The sequence below is a fragment of the Schistocerca serialis genome, unplaced genomic scaffold (assembly GCF_023864345.2).
Source record: "Schistocerca serialis cubense isolate TAMUIC-IGC-003099 unplaced genomic scaffold, iqSchSeri2.2 HiC_scaffold_1417, whole genome shotgun sequence".
NCBI lineage: Eukaryota > Metazoa > Arthropoda > Insecta > Orthoptera > Acrididae > Schistocerca > Schistocerca serialis.
In genome coordinates, this window is record NW_026047644.1 from 32125970 (window position 1) to 32134653 (window position 8684).

An 8684-nucleotide genomic window follows, 5' to 3' on the forward strand; every position below is an offset into this window, starting at 1 on the left:
ACATGAGGAGTGACACTCTAACATTGTATGATTTGAACCTCTCCTATGAGTCCAGATTTAAATTCCGATGCTTCACTTCAGGTTTACTGTATCCCTTGGACCTTCTTATTGACGATGAAACACAGATTTTGCATCCGAATTTAATACAAAGGGCAAAATACCGACTTAAGTACAGGAGGAATGAAACTCTAACTTTCTATGATTTGAACCTCTCCTGTGAGTCCAGCTTTAGATTCTGATGCTTCACTTCAGGTTTGCTGTATCCCTTGCACCTTCTTATTACCGATGAAACACAGAAATTGCATCCGAATTTAATACAAAGGGCACAATACCGATTTAAGTGCAGGAGGAGTGACACTCTAACTTTCTAGGATTTGAACCTCTGCTGTGAGTCCAGTTTTACATTCCGATGCTTCACTTCAGGTTTACTGTATCCCTTGGATCTTCTTATAGACGATTAAACACAGAAATTGCATCCGAATTTAATACAAATGGCACAATGCCGACTTAAGTACAAGAGGATTGACACTCTCACTTTCTATGAGTTGAGCCTCCCCTGTGAGTCCAGTTTTAGATTCCGATGCTCTACTTCAGGTCTACTGTATACCTTGGACCTTCTTATTGACGATGAAACACAGAAATTGCATCCGCGTATAATACAAAGTTCACAATACCGACTTAAGTACAGGAGGAATAACACTCTAACTTTCTATGGTTTAAACCTGTCCTGTGAGTCCAGTTTTAGATTCCGATGCTTCACTTCAGGTTTACTGTATCCCTTGGACCTTCCTATTGACGATGAAACACAGAAATTGCATCCGAATTTAATACAAATGGCACAATGTCGACTTACGTACAAGAGGACTGACACTCTACTTTCTATGACTTGAACCTCTCCTGTGAGTCCAGTTTTAGATTCCGTTGCTTCACTTCAGATTTACTGTATGCCTTGGACCTTCTTATTGACGATGAAACACAGAAACTGTTTCCGAATTTAATACAGAAAGCACAATGCCGACTGAAGTATAAAAGGATTGACACTCTCACTTTCTATGATTTGAACCTCTCCTGTGAGTCCACTTTTCGATTCCGATGCTTCACTTCAGGTTCACTGTATCCCTCGGACCTTCTTATTGACGATGAAACACAGAAATTGCATTCGAATTTAATACAAAAGGCACAATGCCGACTTAAGTAAAAGAGGACTGACACACAAACATTGTATGATTTGAACCTCTCCTGCGAGTTCAGATTTAGATTCCGATGCTTCACTTAAGGTTTACTGTATCCCTTGGACCTTCTTATTGACGGTGAAACACAGAAATTGCATCCGAATTTAATACAAAAGCACAATACCGACTTAAGTACAAGAGGACTAACACTCTCACTTTCTATGACTTGAACCTCTCCTGTGAGTCCAGTTTTAGATTCCGATGCTTCACTTCAGGTTTACTGTATCCCTTGGACCTTCCTATTGACGATGAAACACAGAAATTGCATCCGAATTTAATACAAATTGCACAATGTCGACTTACGTACAAGAGGACTCGCACTCTCACTTTCTATGATTTGATCCTCTCCTGTGAGTCCAGTTTTAGATTTCGATGCAACAATTCAGGTATACTGTACCCCTTGGACCTTCTTCTTTACGATGAAACACAGAAATTGCATGCGAATTTAATTCAAAAGGCACAATGCCGACTTAAGTACAAGAGAACTGACACTCTAACTTTCTATGATTTGAACCTCTCCTGTGAGTCCAGTTTTAGATTCCGATGCTTCACTTCAGGTTTACTGTATCCCTTGGACCTTCTTATTGACGATGAAACACAGATATTGCATCCGAATTTAATACAAAAGGCACAATGCCGACTTAAGTACAAGAGGACTTACACTCTCACTTTCTATGATTTGAACCTCTCCTGTGAGTCCAGTTTCAGATTCCGATGCTTCACTTCAGGGTTACTGCATGCCTTGCACCTTCTTATTGACGATGAAACACAGAAATTGCAACGGAATTAAATTCAAAAGGCACAATATCGACTTAAGTGCAAGAGGACTGACACTCTTACTTTCTATGATTCGAACCGCCCAGTGAGTCAAGTTTTAGATTCCGATGCTTCACTTCAGGTTTGCTGTATCCCTTGGACCTTCTTATTGACGATGATACACAGAAATTGCATCCGAATTTAATACAAAGGGCACAATACCCTTTTACGTGCAGGAGGAGTGACACTCTAACTTTCTATGATTTGAACCTCTCCTGTGAGTCCAGTTTCAGATTCCGATGCTTCACTACAGGGTTTTTGCATACCTTGCACCTTCTTATTGACGATGAAGCACAGAAATTGCATCGGAATTAAATTCAAATGGCACAATGACGACCTAAGTACAAGAGAACTGACACTCTCACTTTCTATGATTTGAATCTCTCTTGTGAGTCCAGTTTTATATTTCGATGCTTCAATTCAGGTTTACTGTACGCCTTGGACCTTCTTATTGACGAAGAAATAAAGAAATTGCATCGGAATTAAATTCTTAAGGCAAAATACCGACTTAAGTACAAGAGAACTGACACTCTAACTTTCTTTGATTTGAACCTCTCCTGTGAGTCCAGTTTTAGATTCCGAAGCTTCACTTCTGGTTTACTGTACACCTTGGACCTTCTTATTGACGATGAAACACAGAAACTGCATCCGAAATTAATACAAAAGACACAATGCCGACTTAAGTACAAGAGGACTGACACTCTCACTTTCTATGATTTGAACCTCTCCTGTGAGTCCAGATTTAGATTACGATGCTTCACTTCAGGTTCACTGCATACCTTGCACTTTCTTATTGACGATGAAACACAGAAATTGCATCGGAATTAAATTCAAAAGGCACAATGCCGACTTAAGTACAAGAGGACTGACACTCTAACTTTCTATGATTTGAACCTATCCTGTGAGTCCAGTTTTAGATTCCGATGCTTCATTTCAGGTTTACTGTATCCCTTGGACCTTCTTATTGACGATGAAACACAGAAATTGCATCCGAATGTAATACAAAGGGCACAATACCGATTTAAGTGCAGGAGGAGTGACACACTAACTTTTTAGTATTTGAACCTCTCCTGTGAGTCCAGTTTTAGATTCCGATGCTTCACTTCAGGTTTACTGTATCCATTGGATCTTCTTATTGACGATGAAACACAGAAATCGCATCCGAATTTAATACAAATGGCACAATGCCGACTTAAGTACAAGAGGATTGACACTCTCACTTTCAATGATTTGAGCCTCTCCTGTGAGTCCAGTTTTAGATTCCGATGCTCCACTTCAGGTCTACTGTATCCCTTGGACCTTCTTATTGACGATGAAACACAGAAATTGCATCCGCATTTAATACAAAGTTCACAATACCGACTTAAGTACAGGAGGAGTGACACTCTAACTTTCTATGGTTTGAACCTCTCCTGTGAGTCCAGTTTTAGTTTCCGATTCTTCACTTCAGGTTTACTGTATCCCTTGGACCTTCCTATTGACGATGAAACAAAGAAATTGCATCCGAATTTAAAACAAATGGCACAATGTCGACTTACGGACAAGAGGACTGACACTCTCACTTTCTATGATTTAAACCTCTCCTGTGAGTCCAGTTTTAGATTTCGATGCTTCAATTCAGGTTTACTGTACCCCTTGGACCTTCTTATTGACGAAGAAACACAGAAATTGCATCGGAATTAAATTCAAAAGGCAAAATGCCGACTTAAGTAAAAGAGGACTGACACTCTCACTTTCTATGATTTGAACCTGTCCTGTGAGTCCAGTTTTAGATTCCGATGCTTCACTTCAGGTGTACTGCATACCTTGCACCTTCTTATTGACGATGAAACACAGAAATTGCATCGGAATAAAATTCAAGGGGCACAATGCCGACTTAAGTACAAGAGAACTGACACTCTAACTTTCAATGATTTGAACCTCTCCTGTGAGTCCAGTTTTAGATTCCGAGTCTTCACTTCTGGTTAACTGTATATCTTGGACCTTCTTATTGACGATGAAACACTGAAATTGCATCCGAATTTAATACAAAAGGCACAATGCCGACTTAAGTACAAGATGACTGACACTCTCACTTTCTATGAATTGAACCTCTACTGTGAGTCCAGATTTAGATTCTGATGCTTCACGTCAGGTTTACTGTATCCCTTGGACCTTCTTATTGACGATGAAACACAGAAATTGCATCCGAATTTAATACAAATATCACAATGCCGACTGAAGTACAAGACGACTGACACTCTTACTTTCTATGATTTGAACCTCTCCTGTGAGTCCAGTTTTAGATTCCGATGCTTCACTTCAGGTATACTGTATACCTTGCACCTTATTATTGACGATGAAACACAGAAATTGCATCCGAATTTAATACAAAAGGCTCAATGCCGACTTAAGTAAAAGAGGACTGACACTCTAACATTCTATGATTTGAACCTCTCCTGCGAGTCCAGTATTAGATTCAGATGCTTCACTTAAGGTTTACTGTATCCCTTGGACCTTCTTATTGACGACGAAACACAGAAATTGCATCCGAATTTAATACAAAAGGCACAATACCGACTTAAGTACAAGAGGAGTGACACTCTAACCTTCTATGATTTGAATCTCTCCTGTGAGTCCAGTTTTAGATTCCGACGCTTCACTTAAGGTTTACTGCATCCCTTGGACCTTCTTATTGACGATGAAACACAGAAATTGCATCCGAATTTAATACAAAGGTCACAATACTGTTTTACGTGCAGGAGGAGTGACACTCTAACTTTCTATGATTTGAACCTCTCCTGTGAGTCCAGTTTCAGATTCCGATGCTTCACTACAGGGTTTTTGCATACCTTGCACCTTCTTATTGACGATGAAGCACAGAAATTGCATCGGAATTAAATTCAAAAGGCACAATGACGACCTAAGTACAAGAGAACGGACACTCTCACTTTCTATGATTTGAATCTCTCTTGTGAGTCCAGTTTTATATTTCGATGCTTCAATTCAGGTTTACTGTACCCCTTGGACCTTCTTATTGACGAAGAAATAAAGAAATTGCATCGGAATTAAATTCTAAAGGCAAAATACCGACTTGAGTACAAGAGAACTGAAACTCTAACTTTCTTTGATTTGAACCTCTCCTGTGAGTCCAGTTTTAGATTCCGCAGCTTCACTTCTGGTTTACTGTACACCTTGGACCTTCTTATTGACGATGAAACACAGAAATTGCATCCGAATTTAATACAAAAGACACAATGCCGACTTAAGTACAAGAGGACTGACACTCTCACTTTCTACGATTTGAACCTCTCCTGTGAGTCCAGATTTAGATTACGATGCTTCACTTCAGGTTCACTGCATACCTTGCACTTTCTTATTGACGATGAAACACAGAAATTGCGTCGGAATTAAATTCAAAAGGCACAATGCCGACGTAGGTACAGGAGGAGTGACACTCTAACTTTCTATGGTTTGAACCTCTCCTGTGAGTCCAGTTTTAGATTCCGATACTTCACTTCAGGTTTACTGTATCCCTTGGACCTTCCTATTGACGATGAAACAAAGAAATTGCATCCGAATTTAAAACAAATTGCACAATGTCGACTTACGGACAAGAGGACTGACACTCTCACTTTCTATGATTTGAACCTCTCCTGTGGGTCCAGTTTTAGATTTCGATGCTTCAATTCAGGTTTACTGTACCCCTTGGACCTTCTTATTGACGAAGAAACACAGAATTTGCATCGGAATTAAATTCAAAAGGCAAAATGCCGACTTAAGTAAAAGAGGACTGACACTCTCACTTTCTATGATTTGAATCTCTCCTGTGAGTCCAGTTTTAGATTCCGATGCTTCACATCAGGTGTACTGCATACCTTGCACCTTCTTATTGACGATGAAACACAGAAATTGCATCGGAATAAATTTCAAGGGGCACAATGCCGACTTAAGTACAAGAGAACTGACACTCTAACTATCTATGATTTGAACCTCTCCTGTGAGTCCAGTTTTAGATTCCGATGCTTCACTTCTGGTTAACTGTATATCTTGGACCTTCTTATTGACGATGAAACACTGAAATTGCATCCGAATTTAATACAAAAGGCACAATGCCGACTTAAGTACAAGATGACTGATACTCTCACTTTCTATGATTTGAACCTCTCCTGTGAGTCCGGTTTTAGATTCCGATGCTTCACTTCAGGTTTACTGTATACCTTGCACCTTCTTATTGACGATGAAACACAGAAATTGCATCGGAATTAAATTCAAAAGGCACAATGCCGACTTAAGTGCAAGAGGACTGACACTCTAACTTTCTATCATTCGAACCTTTCCTGTGAGTCCAGTTTTAGATTCCGATGCTTCACTGAAGGTTTACTGTATCCCTTGGAACTTCTAATTGACGATGAAACACAAAAAATTGCATCCGAATTTAATAGAAAAAACACACTACCGGCTTAAGTGCAAGAGGAGTGACACTCTAACCTTCTATGATTTGAATCTCTCCTGTGAGTCCAGATTTAGATTCCGATGCTTCACTTGAGGTTTATTGCATACCTTGCACTTTCTTATTGACGATGAAACACAGAAATTGCATCGGAATTAAATTCAAAAGGCACAATGCCGACTTAAGTATCAGAGGACTGACACTCTAACTTTCTAAGATTTAAACCTCTCCTGTGAGTCCAGTTTTAGATTCCAATGCTTCACTTCAGGTTTACCGTATATCTTGCACCTTATTATTGACGATGAAACACAGAAATTGCATCCGAATTTAATACAAAAGGCTCAATGCCGACTTAAGTAAAAGAGGACTGACACTCTAACATTCTATGATTTGAACCTCTCCTGTGAGTCCAGTATTAGATTCAGATGCTTCACTTAAGGTTTACTGTATCCCTTGGACCTTCTTATTGACGATGAAACACAGAAATTGCATCCGAATTTAATACAAAAGGCACAATACCGAATTCAGTACAAGAGGAGTGACACTCTAGCCTTCTATGATTTGAATCTCTCCTGTGAGTCCAGTTTTAGATTCCGATGCTTCACTTTAGGTTTACTGCATCCCTCGGACCTTCTTATTGACGATGAAACAAAGATATTGCTTCCGAATTTAATACAAATGGCATAATGCCGTCTTAAGTACAAGAGGACTGACACTCTCACTTTCTATGATTTGAACCTCTCCTGTGAGTCCAGTTTTAGATTCCGATGCTTCACTTCAGGTTTACTGTATCCCTTGAACATTCTTTTTGACGATGAAAGACAGAAATTGAATCGGAATTAAATTCAAAACCCAAAATGCCGGCTTAAGTAAAAGGGGACTGACACTCTCAATTTCTATGATTTGAACCTCTCCTGTGAGTCCAGTTTTAGATTCCGACGTTTCACTTCAGGTTCACTGCATATCTTGCACCTTCTTATTGACGATGAAACACAGAAATTGCATCGGAATTAAATTCAAAAGGCACAATGCCGACTTAAGTACAAGAGGACTGACACTCTAACTTTCTAAGATTTGAACCTCTCCTGTGAGTCCAGTTTTAGATTCCGATGCGTCACTTCAGGTTTACCGTATATCTTGCACCTTATTATTGACGATGAAACACAGAAATTGCATCCGAATTTAATACAAAAGGATCAATGCCGACTTAAGTAAAAGAGGACTGACACTCTAACATTCTCTGATTTGAACCTCTCCTGCGAGTCCAGTTTTAGATTCAGATGCTTCACTTAAGGTTTACTGTATCCATTGGATCTTCTTATTGACGATGAAACACAGAAGTCGCATCCGAATTTAATACAAATGGCAAAATGCCGACTTAAGTACAAGAGGATTGACACTCTCACTTTCAATGATTTGAGCCTCTCCTGTGAGTCCAGTTTTAGATTCCGATGCTTCACTTGAGGTTTATTGCATACCTTGCACTTTCTTATTGACGATGAAACACAGAAATTGCATCGGAATTAAATTCAAAAGGCACAATGCCGACTTAAGTACAAGAGGACTGACTCTCTAACTTTCTATGATTTGAACCTATCCTGTGAGTCCAGTTTTAGATTCCGATGCTTCATTTCGGGTTTACTGTATCCCTTGGACCTTCTTCTTGACGATGAAACACAGAAATTGCATCCGAATTTAATACAAAAGGCACAATGCCGATTTAAGTGCAGGAGGAGTGACACACTAACTTTCTAGGATTTGAACCTCTCCTGTGAGTCCAGTTTTAGATTCCGATGCTTCACTTCAGGTTTACTGTATCCATTGGATCTTCTTATTGACGATGAAACACAGAAATCGCATCCGAATTTAATACAAATGGCACAATGCCGACTTAAGTACAAGAGGATTGACACTCTCACTTTCAATGATTTGAGCCTCTCCTGTGAGTCCAGTTTTAGATTCCGATGCTCCACTTCAGGTCTACTGTATCCCTTGGACCTTCTTGTTGACGATGAACACAGAAATTGCATCCGCATTTAATACAAAGTTCACAATACCGACTTAAGTACAGGAGGAGTGACACTCTAACTTTCTATGGTTTGAACCTCTCCTGTGAGTCCAGTTTTAGATTCCGATACCTCACTTCAGGTTTACTGTATCCCTTGGACCTTCCTATTGACGATGAAACACAGAAATTGCATCCG